This window comes from Scyliorhinus torazame, chromosome 20 (assembly GCF_047496885.1).
Source record: "Scyliorhinus torazame isolate Kashiwa2021f chromosome 20, sScyTor2.1, whole genome shotgun sequence".
NCBI classification, from domain to species: Eukaryota; Metazoa; Chordata; class Chondrichthyes; order Carcharhiniformes; family Scyliorhinidae; genus Scyliorhinus; species Scyliorhinus torazame.
The window spans coordinates 41,125,462-41,143,918 of NC_092726.1; positions in this window are offsets into that span (position 1 = coordinate 41,125,462).

The following is an 18,457-nucleotide window of genomic DNA, read 5'->3' on the forward strand; positions in this document are numbered from 1 at the left end:
GGGAATAATTTAAGATATTGGCATTGCCTTGTTGTGAGGATTTCTCAAAATGATAATCATGTAAACATTGAAAATTACACGGTGAAAGCTTTATCTGTGAAAACTTTCCTGAATCTTTAATACAGCTCCTGAAGATGAAAGCACTTCCATTCCTCTTGTTATCTGCATATCACTCGGAGTCCTGTTGATCTGTGAGTTACTCGCCCTGGTGACAGTAATGCAGAGGAAGATGTCAATAAAAGGTACGGGTCGAATCGGATTGTGCACCTCACACTGAATTTTGGTTTATCTTCTCTTCAATGTATCTTTCCCCAGAATGTATCCAGTCGGTTGTAAGACAGAAATTAACTGGCTATTGGTCAGTCGTTTCGGTCAAGGTGTTCGAGAAACAGTTTCATCATAGAATCATAGAAACTGTGCAGTGCAGTGGCAGACCAGTCGGCCCATCGAATCTGCACCAACCCTCCGAAACAGCACCCTCTGTTGGCCCGATCCACCGCCCTATTCCCGTAACCTCATCTAACCATAGGACACTAAGGGGAAATTTAGAATGGTCAATCCGACTAACCTGCACATCTTTGAGTAGATTCAAAATATTATATTTTAAATGGGGAATTTTCATGAAGCCGTCCAGGAGACACGAAATTAATTTCATTTTTGCAACAATAGATCAACACGTTGAATGAAAACACTTTGAACTCTGAGCTCAGTATTTTCTTTAGCAGCTTATATATTTCTTTGCATTCAGTATTCGTTGTAGACCTGCACAGTCTGTGCCTATGTCCAATGTCAACTTCTCTGAACGGAATCATCCGCTATTTTAAGAAGTGATAGGAACATTTTCTGTATGAATTGCCCAAATTGTTGATGCTAATTCTGCATCCAAGGACAACAAACGTTCTGATATCAGTGGATCTCTACTGGTGGTGCAGTGAGTACTGGCCACATATCTGAGTTAGAAGCTCCGCTTTATACGAAGGAATATCAAAACGCCTTGAGAATTCTTTCCAATACAAGAGTGTTGCACGATTAAAGTGGGAGAAAGTCCTGCTCCGTCATGTCGCGTGACACTCTGGCGACAGGCTGGCTACATTTTCCATGCAGAAATTTGGCTATGGAATCTGATGAACATTTGTCTTGTGGACCACTAGGATTTGGGCTGAGAAACAAAACTGCTCCCTGTATTTTAACCCACCACCAAGTTATTTTGATTCATAACTGATTCAAAGAACAATAGTGGCCCAGAAATCCCTCCGTTACCGATCCTTGAAATCGAGTCAGTGGCAATATCACTGGGCCAATCATCCAGAGACCCAACGTCATAATTTAGGTCCCTTGGTTCGAATCCAGTCTCGGCAAATAGGAAAATTTGAAATGAAAGTCAATCTGGAATTAAATGCTTAACTATGAATGTATCAATAAGCTAATCGGCACGTTATCCCTCCAACAGGTCCTCTCACTGGCGGCTGGGACTCACCATCTGGATTCTACCAACCAATTTATGCAGAAATAGATAATATTCATTCTGACAAGGCTTCCATCCGGACCCGTGCTTCAGGTTTGCATTCTGTATTCATTCCAAACCCAAGTTAGAGGGGCAAATGTCGCTTCAGCTTTAACAAGTTCAATCGTCAATGCACTGGAAGCACAACAATATTAACCTCAGCATTCTCGTGTAACAAGGAGATCTGTCACATGCACTTATGCATCTTCAGGTGACGAATGATTATGATTAGATGCCCACTGTCCTCAATTGTTCAAGAATGTTTTTGCCGTCTGTATAAAAAATAGCGAGCAGATTAGCTATTTCCAGTTTCCCAAGGGCTGCACCCCGCCTCCATTTGCCTCCGTCAACGCACAGGTTCAAATAAGTATCGATAAAGCGGTTGCTGGAATATTTAAATGTAACATCTCAAAGTTTGTAGATGATACCAAGTTGGGTGGGAAGGTGAACTGTGACGAGGATGCCGTGATCCCACAGCATGCTCTGTACAGGATGGGTTAGTGGGCAAATCAATGGCAGACACAGTATAAATTGGTTAAGTGTGAGATTATTCACTTTGGAAGCAAAAACAGGAAGGCAGATTACTACTGAATGGTTGCAAATTTGGAGAGTGGAGTGTGCAGCGGGACCTGGGTGTCCTTGCGCAGCAGTCGCTGAAGGTAAGCATGCAGATGCACAGGCGGTAAAGAAGGTTAAGGGGTAGTTTAGCTCAGTAGGCTAGACAGTTGGTTTGTAACTCATAACAAGGCCAGCAGCGCGGGTTTAATTCCTGTACCAGCTTACCCGAACATGCGTCGGAATGTGGCGACTAGGGGATTTTCACAGTAACTTCATACTTGTGACAACAAAAGGTTAGAATTATTATTATATGGTATGTTGGCCTTCATTGCAAGAGGTTTCGAATACAGAAGCAGGAATGTGTTGCTGCCACACCTCGAATATTGTGTGCAGTCTTGGTCTCCCTTTTTGAGGAAGGATGTTGTTGCTCTCGAGGTAGTGCATCGAAGGTTTACCAGACTGATCCCAGGGATGGACTGATCCCAGGGATGGCAAGACTGTCATATACGGAGAGGTTGACTACGTTAGGATTTTCCTCGCTGGAGTTCAGAAAAATGAGGGGGGTTCTCATTCAGACTTATAAAATTCTAACAGGTCTAGATAGGGTAGATGCAGGGAAGATGTTATCAATGCTGGGTGTGTCCACAACCAGGGGTCACAGTCTGAGGATTCAGGGTAAACTATTTCGTACAGAGATGAGGACACATTTCTTCACCCAAAGAGTGGTAAGCCTGTGGAATTCATTCCGACAGGAAGTAGTTGATGCTAAAACATTAAATATATTCAAGAGGCGGCTGGATATAGCACTTGGGGAGAGTGGTATCATAGGCTCTGGGGAGAAAGCAGGATTAGGCTCTTGAGTTGGATGATCAGCCATGATCGTGATAAATGGCGGAGCAGGCTTGAAGGGCCCTCCTCATTTCAAACTCAAATGTGGAACAGGGCAAATGTCGCTTCCGGTTTAAAAACGTTAATCGTCAGTACACTGAATGCACAACAACAGCATTATCCTCATCATTCTCGTGTAGAAAGGAGGTCTGTTACATGCACTTATGCATTTTCAGATGACGAATGGTTTTGATTCGATTCCCACTGCTATTAATTGTTCAAGAAAGTCTTTTGCCGTCCGCGTTAAACAAAGAGAGCAGAACAAGCTGTTTACAGTTTCCCACAGGGCTGCACCCCGCCTCCATCTGCCTCCATCAACGATCTTAATCAAATAAGTATTGGTAAAGCGGCTGCTGGAATATAGAACACAATAAACTGACATTACTGCTGGCAGTATGCACAACGCCTCTGCACTGTAACTCCTATGATAACGTCTCATTGCTGGGTCAGACAATAACATTTGGGAGAACAGTTGGGCTACAACATTGTTTTATTTCTAAACGGGAAAGTTTAAAACCACTTTCACCTGAAGGCAAGATAAAATATAATTTCACCGAATAACAGGAACAACCAAAGCATAAACGCAAACCATTAAGTATAATGGCAGCGATAATAATCAGAATAAGTAGAGCTGCGTGTGGGGGGAGGGAGTGTTGGGCTCGGCGGGGTGGTGGAACAGGACAAGGGACAGTACAAAGTCACAGAGAGTGACAATAGAATTAGTTAAGAAGACAAGCGAGGAGTATTAAATTAGATAATCATGGAGCTTTAACCAAAATTAAGAAGACAAGCGAGGAGTATTAAATTAGATAATCATGGAGCTTTAACAAAATTAGCACAACAGTTTATAGAAAGAGAAATAAGATGGGCAATTGAAAATTCCCGTCAGGTTTTGAGGTCAGGCATAGCGACTCTCAGCCATGGTGAAATGTAGAAATATTAGTCAGTTCTCTTGCTTCAGTATGCCACTTGGATAAGACCTAAGTACACATGACGTCGGTGGTGTAATCACATATAAAATAAAATAAATAAGATTAAAACAAATTAGTCATAGGATAATTCTAATGGTCCGAGTACTTTGCGTCGATGCATGATCACATAAATGGAAAAGATAGCAGAGGCATAATTGCATTTATTTACATATCTTGTCTAAATGTCTAGTGCCAGGCTCCTCGCGGAAAGCAGATATTCAGGATATCACTAATAAAGGATGAAGAAGAATGTATGGGAAAATATACATCAATCCGCTGAACATTATCGAGAGGAAAAGTCCAACTAAAGGAGGGAAGAAAATCAATACAAATAAAAGAATATTAGAACGGTCAACGCATCTTTCAAATGGGACCGCTCAGATAATGAACAATACCGAATTGTTTTAAAGGCTATGGTTTACACTGTAAATCTTGGTATCTAATATTACGTTAGAAGTTACCACCTAATGCACTAATGGATGAGACCGGTGCACAGCTGTCAGCTCTGGCTCAATAGGTGCAATCTGGCCTCTGAGTCAAACGTTTTTAGATCCAGGTCCACCCCAGAACTTGGACAGATAAATAAAGTCTGACACTCCGGTGTAGTGCTGAGCGGGAGCTGAGCTTCTTGCGAGGTGACCTTTCATTGGAGCTATTGAAGCGAGTGACAGCATGTCCTCTGTTCTCGGTATAAAGTACCAATTGGCCAAGCTGAAGAAGGCTTGAGTGTTTGCCGTTTTGTCCTGACCAATAATGATTTCTGTCGCAAATTCACACAATCAGGTTACATGCTCTTTATTAAAATGCTGTGATGTCCGTGCGAGATCGCAATTCACAAATTGACTCCAATATTCTAACAGCGACTAATGTTAATTAGTACATCTTTAACTGCAAAGAGTTTGAAACCTGCTGATCATGAAAAACACGATATACAATTGGATATTTCATGAGTATGGAGTCACTTGGCAAGCAGAAGAATTGGTCCCAGTTGGTAGGGATCGAAAGACTAAATTGTGGGGGAAATGCATCCATATAGACGGAAGAAGGTAGGAATGTGTTCTGCATGAATCGGCGCTAAGATGTAGTTAAGTTTGTAATTTGTTCGAACAATTTGGAGTTTGGAGTCAAAACTATATTTTATATAGTCGCAAATTATGGTAGGCGGAGATGTACTGACTTGCTATAATAGATATACGATTGGGAAACGATATTTCACATCAGTAACTAGCATAAATGAACACAAAGGTAGAAAATTAATCCGATGTAATGTAAAAAGGTCAGCAAAAACCAAACAAAACACAAATGTCTATTTCTAACACCGGGAAAACAGACATTTCCGGCCAAAGTCAGCAGGTGTGCCCGGATTCTGGGAGAGACAAACAAATCCAACACTTTGAGACCATGTGACTCTTCCTGCCGGTCCTGCTGACTTTGTCTGACATTTTCTGATTTTCAGCATCCGCAGTATTTTGCTTTTATAAAAGTTAATTTTTAAATAGGTATAACTGGAAAGTAGAAAAGTTAAACTCAAACTCAATCGAACTTTGGTTTGATGGAATTGGAGTAGATTGTATGGCTCTGAACAGGATATTATTAAGATGCTATAAAAGTTCAGGAGAGGGCTGAACACAATGTACAAGAGTGTGAACAGTATTGAGGGGTGATGTTTATCCAGAATGGCTGAACAGAAAGGAAGCAAAATGATCCAATTTGGCGCATTCTGGCTCTTACCTGAACCATCGCTCGGGATTTCCACGATCAAAATGTACGACTGATGTATTTACCGTCAGTGACATTTAGACAGAGGCAATTATTGTGGGAGGGGAAGCGGTTCTGTATCAAAAACCCAACGGCTGATGCAGACCTCACGGATTATGCCTTATATTATTTAATCCACTGGGATATCTGACACATTAACTATCCTAACGGACGGAACTGTTAGATGACAGAAGTGACATTTATTGTCCACCTGATGGACATAAATAACAGGCCAGAAATTTTCAGGAACACAGGGTTTAATGAAAGTGAAGAACTGAGGAAACTCAGTATTAGTAAGGAAATGGAGATGGGAAACTGATGACAGTGAAGGCCGATAAATCTCAGGACTTGACAATATACATTCCAGACTACTTACCAACGTGGCGCTAGATATAGTTGATGCATTGTTCGTATTTTTAAATGATTATTTGTACTTTGTAATTAATTATTGGAGGATAGTTCATATGATCCCACTATCCAGAAAGGGAGGGAGAGTTAGACCAAGGAGAGCCAATGGATGTTATCTATCTTGACTTCCAAAAGGCCTTTGATAAGGTGCCTCACGGGAGACTGCGGAGTAAAATAAGGGCCCATGGTATTCGAGGCAAGGTACTAACATGGATTGACGATTGGCTGTCAGGCAGAAGGCAGAGAGTTGGGAAAAAAGGTTATTTTTCGGAATGGCAACCGGTGACGAGTGGTGTCCCGCAGGGTTCAGTGTTGGGGCCACAGCTGTTCTCTTTATATATTAACGATCTAGATGACGGGACTGGGGGCATTCTGGCTAAGTTTGCCGATGATACAAAGATAGCTGGAGGGGCAGGTAGTATGGAGGAGGTGGGGAGGCTGCAGAAAGATTTAGACAGTTTAGGAGAGTGGTCCAAGAAATGGCTGATGAAATTCAACGTGGGCAAGTGCGAGGTCTTGCACTTTGGAAAAAAGAATAGAGGCATGGACTATTTTCTAAACGGTGACACAATTCATAATGCTGAAGTGCAAAGGGACTTGGGAGTCCTAGTCCAGGATTCTCCAAAGGTAAACTTGCAGGTTGAGTCCGTAATTAAGAAAGCAAATGCAATGTTGTCATTCATCTCAAGAGGCTTGGAATATAAAAGCAGGCATGTACTTCTGAAGCTTTATGAAGCATTGGTTAGGCCCCATTTAGAATACTGTGAGCAATTTTGGGCCCCACACCTCAGGAAGGACATACTGGCACTGGAGCGGGTCCAGCGGAGATTCACACGGATGATCCTAGGAATGGTAGGCCTAACATACGATGAACGTCTGAGGATCCTGGGATTATATTCATTGGAGTTTAGGAGGTTGAGGGGAGATCTAATAGAAACTTACAAGATAATGAATGGCTTAGTTAGGGTGGATTTAGGGAAGTTGTTTCCATTAGCAGGGGAGACTAGGACCCGGGGGCACAGCCTTTGAATAAAAGGGAGTCACTTTAGAACAGAGATGAGGAGAAATTTCTTCAGCCAGATAGTGGTGGGTCTGTGGAATTCATTGCCACAGAGGGCGGTGGAGGCCGGGACGTTAAGTGTCTTTAAGACAGAAGTTGATAAATTCTTGATTTCTCAAGGAATTAAGGGCTATGGAGAGAGAGTTTGTAAATGGAGTTGAAATCAGCCATGATTGAATGGTGGAATGGACTCGATGGGCCGAATGGCCTTACTTCCACTCCTATGTCTTATGGTCTTATGGTCTTATGTTTCTGCGTGATTTAGCCGAGCTGAGTGGGAAAATGCAGGGAAGATGCAGTATTATCTGCATAAATGTGTGTTGGCAGCAAAAATAAGAAGGCAGAATATTATCTGATTGGTTCTATACTGAGACAGAGGTTTGTGCAACGAGACCCGGGTGTCTTCTCACACCAGTTGCTGAAGGTAATCCTGCACGTACAGCAGGTGGAACAGAAGGCAACTGGTTTGCTGGCTATAAAAGCGTAGAGTAACAGAGCAGGATGTCTTGCTGCATTTATAATGGGCCTTAGTGAGACCACACCAGGAATATTGTGCAGTTTTGGTCAGCTTACCTGAGGGGAGATTTGTTCTTGCAATAAAGGGAGTGCAATGGATATTTTTCATATGGGTCCCTGTAATGATGGATCTGACATATGAGGAAAGATTGAGTCCATTGCGATCATTTACACCTGAGTTCAGAAAAATGAGGATAGGTTGTAGGATATGTCTGAAACCTATAAAATGCAATCAGGATTACATCCTTCACTCGGTTATGATATTGTGTAATTTGCTACTACAAAAAGTAGTTGAGGCCAAAACACATATGATGATTTCCAGAACGAATTGGAAGTGCCGAAGGACTGTTGCTAACTTGCCTATGTCTCTTAATTTGGCTCTGTTTAATTATGTTTGTTCAAGAGTCGCCAGGAATCTTTCGACTGCCACAAGGTTTAAAACCGAATACAGATCAAAGACTCGATACATCAGTGACTAAGTTCAAAAGCAATGCTCATTTATTTACACACAGTCAAATCTTCCCATGTATAAAACTCTACAACCTAAACTATCACTATTACTAAAAGCCTATACTTGACTTCGGGTGCCCACAGTCACAGCAACAATGGCTGTTGCTCGGTTCTGAGGCTGCTGGGTTGAGCTGTTTACAGGATAGCAACTAGGAGCGTCTAACTCGTAGCGTGCGTTGACTTGGAACTTACTTGGTCTGGTGTAGCTGCTAGGCAGGTCTCTCCTCGCTGAGAGCCAAGGCCAAGAGAGAGATCCTCTCTTGGGGAGTCCTTTTTATATCCCAAAAGGGCTTCGCGCGCTTTTGGGCGGGCCAGTAACTTGGCCGCAATTAATTGGGCCGTTTCCCAATTGTTCTTATCGATTTTCCTCCAAAGGACGGGTGGGTTCCCTGGTCGCTTGGCGTGTCCTAGGTGGCCGTTGGTTTGCTTTGTTTTAGTCTCCTGTGGCGCCGGGATGTCTGACTTAGCATTGTTTACCTAAATGTTGCCTTTTGTTCCCGGGGATGGATCATTAGTATGTAGATGGCTTAGCAGTACCGGTCCTGTCAGAGAGGGGCTATCCCACTGACCCCTACCACACAAGCTGTAAATGTTTCCAACCCCTGCGTCCGCGCGCAACTGAAGGGAACCTGCTAAGATCCATGTGAACACGAAGGCTGTCTTCATCTTTGTCCGCCTTCCTCTTTGTCTTCCTCTGGGGTTCCTGAGATTCAAAAGTTCTGTGAACACAAGCATAATATCTGTTATTATTTTGCTTGAGATCTCGTATGCCTGTCAGTCTGTCCTTTGTTGCCAATTTCCGTTTGTAATTGGTCACATTTAGTGACTCCCTCATTTTTTTTTATAACCAAATATTTGGGACCAGACATCCGCGAAAAATACTGCCATAGAGCGAGCTGTCTCGCAGCCACTGCGATCTACCATCCCAGTGTTTTAGGATGTAAATAGCATACGGCAGCAACCTAAGGGTTGCCAAAACCAAACAAAATAATGTTTTAACTGAAAGTGCCAAAATGGGGTGTGTATGGGCTGCGGCCCGTAAGAAATGGGTGGAATCCCAGGGTAGGACGGTGATCAATGCCGCTTGTGCTCTACCGGAGCGTAGCTGACCAGAGGGGTGTCCGCAGGCAGGACGGGGGCCAATGCCGTTTCTCCTCTGCCTGAGCAACCTGCAAGAATGAGTAAGAATGTTGTCGTCGTGGGGGCTTCCTCTCGAATCAGGAGAGTAGCTATAAGTCGTGTCTGTCGACATACTAGTTCCTCTGAACGGTTGTCTGGCGGCAAACTTGTACCTTTTAACTGGTTTCTGTTGACAAACTAGTTCCTCCGAACTATTGTCTGGGGACAAAGTTGTTCCATTAACAGCCAGGGGGCGATAAAGGAGTGGTGACGTGGTGCCGTGAAAACTTTCGAGTTTACAACCAACACTTCACGTTAGCACTAAGGAACAAACATACAACAAAAATGGTGCAGGTTCCATCAGAAAGGACACTGTATCTCTCCATCGGTTCCTTTTTTTCTCCATCATCTGGACACCTCACTGTTCAATAGCGAACAGGGTCGCAAAGGGATTTGTTTGGTGGGAGTCAGACTCTATGTCATCATCTTTTCCCGGCTGCCAAACTCTTGTCTGTAGTAACCGTGCTAAAGCTGCTTGGGGCGAAATGGGGTCTATCTCATCATTCCGGATGAGCCTGAACGAATTGTCTCGGTACCAGAATCGTGTGTCGAGGTTGGAGCTACTATGTTTTAATCTGCAATCGTCGGGCGGTGGGCTGGCTTTGATATATGAGTTTCTCGTCCTCTTTCTGTGCTTCCGCTAGATCCTGAATATTGGTCTGTGAGACCTGAACTGCGTCTCCTGGGTGCTTTCGGGGGGCTTCCAAAAACAACCATGCCTGGAGCCTGCCTTAGCTAGGGCGTATGCTTTAACAATATCAGGGGGCGAATAGCGGCGAATACTGCGAACCTTAATAATTCTGTATTTTCTATCCTTTGCTGTTTCTAAGATATGGCGGAGTAATGGGGCTGAGGGTAGTGGTTTACCGTCCGCAGAAACAAATCGTCTCGTTTCCCACAGGGGTAGGAATTCCGCCAACCTATTACATACATACAAGCTGTCCGAATAGATGTCTTCTGGGGTCGGGAACGAGTCGGGTGGTCTACAATGTAAGCGATCGCTACCATCTCTGCAACTTTAGTGAAATCTCATTTGGGCGCGTCCCTGTGCGACCTCTATGTAAATACCGCAACCGGTAATTCTCTCCATTTAGCACTGTGCAGGAGCCATCCACATAAATCTCGAGGGGTGCCCACGTGTCTGTGGGCTGGGGTCTCTGGGGTGTACTACCTGTTTTTCTGGGAGGTGTTTTAGGAATAAATCGGCCTGTGTTCTGTTTCGTGGTGATGATCACACATTCATGACGGGTTCCTGCATGCTGCAAATTCTCGGCAAGCAAGGTGTGGGTCTTAGAACATACATAAGAACATAAGAACTAGGAGCAGGAGTAGGCCATCTGGCCCCTCGAGCCTGCTCCGCCATTCAATGAGATCATGGCTGATCTTTTGTGGACTCAGCTCCACTTTCCGTCCCGAACACCATAACCCTTAATCCCTTTATTCTTCAAAAAACTATCTATCTTTATCTTAAAAACATTTAATGAAGGAGCCTATACTGCTTCACTGGGCAAGGAATTCCATAGATTCACAACCCTTTGGGTGAAGAAGTTCCTCCTAAACTCAGTCCTAAATCTACTTCCCCTTATTTTGAGGCTATGCCCCCTAGTTCTGCTTTCGCCCGCCAGTGGAAACAACCTGCCCACATCTATCCTATCGATTCCCTTCATAATCTTATATGTTTCTATAAGATCCCCCCCCCCCTCATCCTTCTAAATTCCAACGAGTACAGTCCCAGTCTACTCAACCTCTCCTCGTAATCCAACCCCTTCAGCTCTGGGATTAACCCAGTGAATCTCCTCTGCACACCCTCCAGTGCCAGTACGTCCTTTCTCAAGTAAGGAGACCAAAACTGAACACAATACTCCAGGTGTGGCCTCACTAACACCTTATACAATTGCAGCATAACCTCCCTAGTCTTAAACTCCATCCCTCTAGCAATGAAGGACAAAATTCCATTTGCCTTCTTAATCACCTGTTGCACCTGAAAACCAACTTTCTGCGACTCATGCACGAGCACACCCAGGTCTCTCTGCACAGCAGCATGTTTTAATATTTTATCATTTAAATAATAATCCCTTTTGCCGTTATTCTTACCAAAATGGATAACCTCACATTTGTCAACATTGTATTCCATCTGCCAGACCCTAGCCCATTCACTTAGCCTGTCCAAATCCCTCTGCAGACTTCCAGTATCCTCTGCACTTTTTGCTTAACCACTTATCTTAGTGTCGTCTGCAAACTTGGACACATTGCCCTTGGTCCCCAACTCCAAATCATCTATGTAAATTGTGAACAGTTGTGTGCCCAACACTGATCCCTGAGGGACACCACTAGCTACTGATTGCCAACCAGAGAAACACCCATTAATCCCCACTCTTTGCTTTCTATTAATTAACCAATCCTCTATCCATGCTCTTACTTTCCCCTTAATGCCATGCATCTTTATCTTATGCAACAACCTTTTGTGTGGCACTGTTAATGTTGTGTGTACCGCACTGTTAATGTCCTCAAAAAATTCCACTGAATTAGTTAGGCACGACCTGCCCTTTATGAACCCATGCTGCGTCTGTCCAATGGGAGAATTTCCATCCAGATGCCTCGCTATTTCTTCCTTGATGATAGATTCCAGCATCTTCCCTACTACCGAAGTTAAGCTCACTGGCCTATAATTACCCACTTTCTGCCTACCTCCTTTTTTAAACAGTGGTGTCACGTTTGCTAATTTCCAATCCGCCGGGTCCACCCCAGAGGCTTGTGAATTTTGGTAAATTATCACTAGTGCATTTGCAATTTCCCTAGCCATCTCTTTTAGCGCTCTGGGATGCATTCCATCAGGGCCAGGAGACTTGTCTACCTTTAGCCCCATTTGCTTGCCCATCACTACCTCCTTGGTGATATCAATCCTCTCAAGGTCCTCACCTGGCATAGCCTCATTTCCATCAGTCACTGGCATGTTATTTGTGTCTTCCACTGTGAAGACCGACCCAAAAAACCTGTTCAGTTCCTCAGCCATTTCCTCATCTCCCATTATTAAATCTCCCTTCTCATCCTCTAAAGGACCAATATTTACCTTAGCCACTCTTTTTTGTTTTATGTATTTCTAGAAACTTTTACTATCTGTTTTTATATTCTGAGCAAGTTTACTCTCATAATCTATCTTACTCTTCTTTATAGCTTTTTTAGTAGCTTTCTGTTGCCCCCTAAAGATTTCCCAGTCCTCTAGTCTCCCACTGATCTTTGCTACTTTGTATGTTTTTTCCTTCAATTTGATACTCTCCCTTATTTCCTTAGATATCCGCGGTCGATTGTCCCTCTTTTTACCGTCCTTCCTTTTTGTTGGTATAGACCTTTGCTGGGCACTGTGAAAAATCACTTGGAAGGTTCTCCACTGTTCCTCAACTGTTTCTCCATAAAGTCTTTGCTCCCAGTCTACCTGAGCTAGTTCTTCTCTCATCCCATTGTAATCTCCTTTGTTTAAGCACAAAACACTAGTGCTTGATTTTACCTTCTCACCCTCCATCTGTATTTTAAATTCCACCATATTGTGATCGCTCCTTCCGAGAGGATCCCTCACTATGAGATCCTGAATCAATCCTGTCTCATTACACAGGACCAGATCTAGGACCGCTTGTTCCCTCGTAGGTTCCATTACATACTGTTCGAGGAAACTATCGCGGATACATTCTATAAACTCCTCCTCAAGGCTGCCTTGACCGACCTGGTTAAACCAATCAACATGTAGATTAAAATCCCCCATGATAACTGCTGTACCATTTCTACATGCATCTGTTATTTCTTTGTTTATAGCCTGCCCCACCATAATGTTACTATTTGGTGGCCTATAGATTACTCCTATCAGTGACTTTTTCGCCTTACTATTCCTGATTTCCACCCAAATGGATTCAACCTTATCCTCCATAGCACCGATGTCATCCCTTACTGTTGCCCGGATGTCATCCTTAAATAACAGAGCTACACCACCTCCCTTACCATCCACTCTGTCCTTCCGAAAAGTTTGATACCCTCGGATATTTAACTCCCAGTCGTGACCATCCTTCAACCATGTTTTCGTAATGACCATTAAATCATAGTCATTCACGATGATTTGCGCCATCAACTCATTTACCTTATTCCGAATACTACGAGCATTCAGGTAAAGTACACTTATGTTTGCTTTTTTTTAACCTCTGTTCTTAATCTTAACACCTCGATCAGTAACCTCTCCTAAGTTATATTTCCTCTTAACCTTTCTCCTAATTTTCCTTGTCGTCGAACCCACATCTTCCTGTAACAACCTGCCGCATCGCTTACCATTCATGTTTTCACTTCCCGTTTTATTTCTTTTAGTATTCCTGGTCCTATTCACTGAGCTCCCCTCAGTCACTGTACCTTGTACTGTCGCCCTTTTTGATTTTTGACTATGGCTTCTCTGCCTTACACTTTTCCCCTTACTGCCTTTTATTTCTGTCCCTGTTTTACTACCTTCCAACTTCCTGCATCGGTTCCCATCCCCCTGCCATATTAGTTTAAACTCTCCCCAACAGCTCTAGCAAACACCCCCCTAGGACATCGGTTCCAGTCCTGCCCAGGTGCAGACCGTCCGGTTTGTACTGGTCCCACCTCCCCCAGAATCGGTTCCAATGTCCCAGGAATTTGAATCCCTCCCTCTTGCACCATCTCTCGAGCCACGTATTCATCCTCTCTATCCTGACATTCCTACTCTGACTAGCTCGTGGCACTGGTAGCAATCCTGAGATTACTACCTTTGAGGTCCTACTTTTTAGTGTAACTCCTAGCTCCCTAAATTCAGCTTGTAGGACCTCGTCCCGTTTTTTACCTATATCGTTGGTGCCTACGTGCACCACGACAGCTGGCTGTTCACCCTCCCCCCCCCCCCCCCCCAGAATGTCCTGCAGCCGCTCCGAGACATCCTTGACCCATCCTTGGTTCGTGTTACCGTGATGTGCCGTCCCTGTAAAATAAGGGTCCAACAGGCTGCGCGGATTTGGCTGACTGTGCCATCCTTAAGTCGGCCGTCTAACAATAACTGTGTCGGGGTGTGTTCTGTGAGGATGGTGATGGGGTTGAGTCCTGCAATGTAGGCGAAGTATTGCACTGCCGAAAAAACTGCGAACAGTTGCCTTTCACAGGCAGAAAATCCTTGCTCTACTGGGTCCAACACGCGTGAGGCGTATGCTACGATGCTGTTCATGGCGTTCCTGGAGGAGTGCGGTCGAAAGGGTTCGGTCTGTGCTTGATACTTCGAGAGCGTACGGGGAAAGTGGATCTGGGACTTGTGTTGCGGAGGCTGTGCTGAATGCTCTTTTTAAAGCATCCACGGCATCCGTATGCTGTGGTAGCCATTTCCAAGGTGCCTGCTTCTTAAGAAGTTCAGATAGGGGCGCTCCCTTTGTGGCGAAGCCATCAATATGGTTTCGGCAGTAGCCAACCATTCCTAAAAATGACAGGAGGGCTGAGACATTGTGGGGAAGGGGCAATTTGACGATCGAGTCAATTCTCTTCTGCTCGATCTCGCGTTTACCATGAGTGATCACTGTTCCCAAGAAAATCACTTTCTCTTTCAAAACCTGGGCCTTCTTGAGGTTGACTTTACAACCAATTCCTTTGAGGAGTGCTGGGAGTTCGGCGAGAAGCGGATTGTCCTCTCCCTTTGTGTCTGTCTGTCGTAACAAGTCGTCTACATATTGTGCCAGACAATACGGGGTGTCCCCGGACTTTGCCTGTTACTACCGGTCTACCGGACCTCTCCCAAAGGGTGTCGCAGACCCAAGTTGGGGAGCGCGAACAAAGTTAGGAAAATTTTGCTAATCCATTTGCCAGCTGTCGGTGGAAAATGGAGGGGGAGTTGTGGAAGCCTTGTGGAAGGCACGTCCACATGTACTGTTGTCCTTGGAATGTAAAGGTGAATTTGTACTGGCACGCTTCAGCCAATGTAATGGACCAAAAGACGTTACTAATGTCCAAAACCGAAATCAATTTTGACTGGAGTCCCTGTTTGAGCATGTTCACGGGACTCGTGGCTACGGTGGGGGCTGCTGCTGGGGTTACTTTGTTCAGTTCCCGGAAATCAATGGTCAGTTGCCATGATCCATCCGGTTTACTGACGGGCCAATTTGGTGCGTTGTTTGTGGAGGCTACTGATCTGAGTACGCCTTGATCCAACAAACTCTCAATTACTTTGGAGATTTCGCCCTCTGCTTCCTAGGGAAATCCATACTGCTTCTGGGGGTTAGGGTCGGGACCTGTAATGGTAACAAAGTCAGCCAATTTGCCACAGTCGTGCTTCTGCTGTGCAAATGCAGTTGTATGTTGTTGTAGGACTGCCCTAACCTGTTTGTCTGCACTAATGGCTCGAGGGTCGAACCAGAAGTCTCTACCTGAGCTAATCCTGTTCACAGTCTCTCCTACTGTGAGCGTGGCGGGGGATCGTGCTGCCTTTGCCATTTTCCAAACACACTTGTTAACTGGGTCAAAAGAAAGGTTATGGGAGCTCATGAAATCGATCCCAAGGATATCTTCTGCTGTCTGGGGCAGATGAACCAAAACTACCGGGTGCTTAGTCGTGAATGTTCCCTATCTGTATCGCTACAGGAGCTGTGATGTGTCCCTGTTCTATTTGAAAATGTATTAATGTTGGTAGCTGTTTGTGGCATTTTTTGCTCTCCATGTGAAATAAATCATTACTCTTGTTTGACAATTGGACAATGTGAAAAATGTAACTTTTTAAAAATAACTGTTTTAAAGTGAAAATATTATTTGAAATGTGTTTTGACTCCATTTACTAAATTCAATCCTATTTTGCCAAGTATCATGGAGTTTTAAATTTGCTACTAGAATAAAGTTGGATACTGTTCTGTTTGGGAATAAAGTTGTCTGTTTCACTTTTAAAAAATATTTTTTTTATAAATGGCCTGTAAAGCCGCTGAGTGTTATAGTGTCTGTTGTGGGCCACGTGTCTCGATGAAACATCGTGGAGGAATTGAGTGTGGTGCACTCCTGTATCCCTCCTGTGGGACACTCCTGTGTCCCAAAGAATTTCTACGGGTTGTCCCCGGACTTTGCCTGTTACTACCGGTCTACTGGATGTGTCCCAAAGTGTGTCGCATACCCAAGTTGGGGAGCCCGAACACCGTCAGTCGATGCTGTTCATGACTGCATTCTCTGAACGGGCGCTAACGCTATGGGCTTTGCCATATTCCTGTTTAGGGTGCCTGTCTGTTGGCTTCTCTGCTGCTTTTGTGGCGCGTTGCACTCTCCTGCAAAGTGTCCTAGCTGTCCACAGTTGTAACATTCCTGAGCTTTGGGCTGGGGTGGGCAGTTCCTGACCTCATTTACCCATGCGGCGTCCTGTTGCACTTTCACTGGGTTCATCTCTACTTGCTCTTCATCGAGTGTTATAAATGCGGTTATGCCTGCAATTGATTGCTCCGGAGCGCAGGACAATCTCTTCAAAACACATTTTTCATTGTGGGCCTCATCTGAGCGGTCATAATTTGCTCAGGCTTTTCGTCCTGCGTCCGTGGCGTGGGAGATTAGAATTCGGATCCATTTGGACATATTATCAAAGGGACAAATGGGCGCGGGGTAACTCTCCGAAAACTGCTGTGAAGTGTATCCACAAGCGTCCAGCAAACGCTGTGGGATGCTCTGTCTTCTTTTGCCGACAATTGTTTAGGCCTTCTCCGGGGTCTCCTCTTTATAGCCAATCGCATCAATGATCGCTGTGTGCATCTCCTACGTTCTGTGAGGAGTGTGCCTCCTCCTACGTTCTGTGGGTCGGGAAGGGCTGCCCCGACTGAAGGGTGGAGGCTTAAAACTGTGAGCCTGACTTGCTCCTTTTCGTCCAGGCCATACATGGTAGCCTACTGTTTGACTTTCGAAAAATTGGTGGGGGTCTGATATGGGAACGAACGGAGTAATTTTTCCACACGCGTCCCGTAATTGGGTCACGGTTAACGGGGTTGTGTAAAGGAAATCTGCTTCTCTTTCTCCTGCGGCCATGCGGTGTGTGGTTACAGGGTTCATGGGGGCGCGTTCTGCCTGTTCAGTTGGGGGTTCAGGCGCTTTCCTTTTATGGGATTTTTCTTGCGTATGTGTCCCATGCACGTATCTATGGGCAGTCTCATTTAACTCCTGCCAATCGGGGCCGTTTTCCTGGTCTAATTGTGGTCCAAATGTGCTTCGGAACCCATTTTGAACGGAAAGCAGAGATTGCAATTCTGCAATTTGTTTCCGGCACTTTGCGTGGTCTACTCAGCTCTGCCTTTGTTCCGTCGTGGACGTGTGGAGTGCTCGTAGGGCTGCTTTCAGATTATTGCACTGTTTCTACAATTTCTCAACTTTTGTTGTTCGCTCTCTTGTCTGACCAAGACCGCACGTTGCGTGTCCTGGTAGGCCTTATCGTATTGCGTTTGGAAGCTACTCAACTGCGCGAGACAAGGCTAGTGTGCCCGCTTGGCATCATCCACCTTTCTGACCCTTGCTGCTAACTTCTCTTTTAAACCTCTATTCTCCTTCTCTACTTCGCTCACGTCTGCCTCACTACTTCTGTCTCTTTCCTCTATCTCTCTACGGAGCGTCCTAACAACCTCCTCTGTGCCTCGCAATTGTGCCAAACAGGACACGATTGCCACCGGCTTGCGAGCTTTCCCTAGCTCTTCTTGTTCCCTAGCTCTGACAGGTTCTCCCACCAAGTATGTCCTATACTCTCGGGACCTGTTTCCTCATTAGCGCAGAATTCACTCCAAAGGGGCTATCCATTCCATTTGAGATATCTCCTGATCTAATCTTCCCAAACGGGACACTGTCCTTCTCTACTGGTCGCTGCGACCTCGGATTCCTGGAGTTTCATACGGCATTCCATTGTCTACATTGCCATTTTCTCTATCAAGGTTCTACTGAATTTGGTATAGGGGGTGATAAAGTGGTGATATAAACACGGGTACGGCTTACACTAATAGCCGGCCTACAAATCTCCCGACAGTTTTACTCAACAAAATATAAGGTTTACCTTATATCTCTGTTGATACGTATGCATTAACATACTTCCGAATCTCGGAGGCTTGATCAGTACTGTTCTTACGC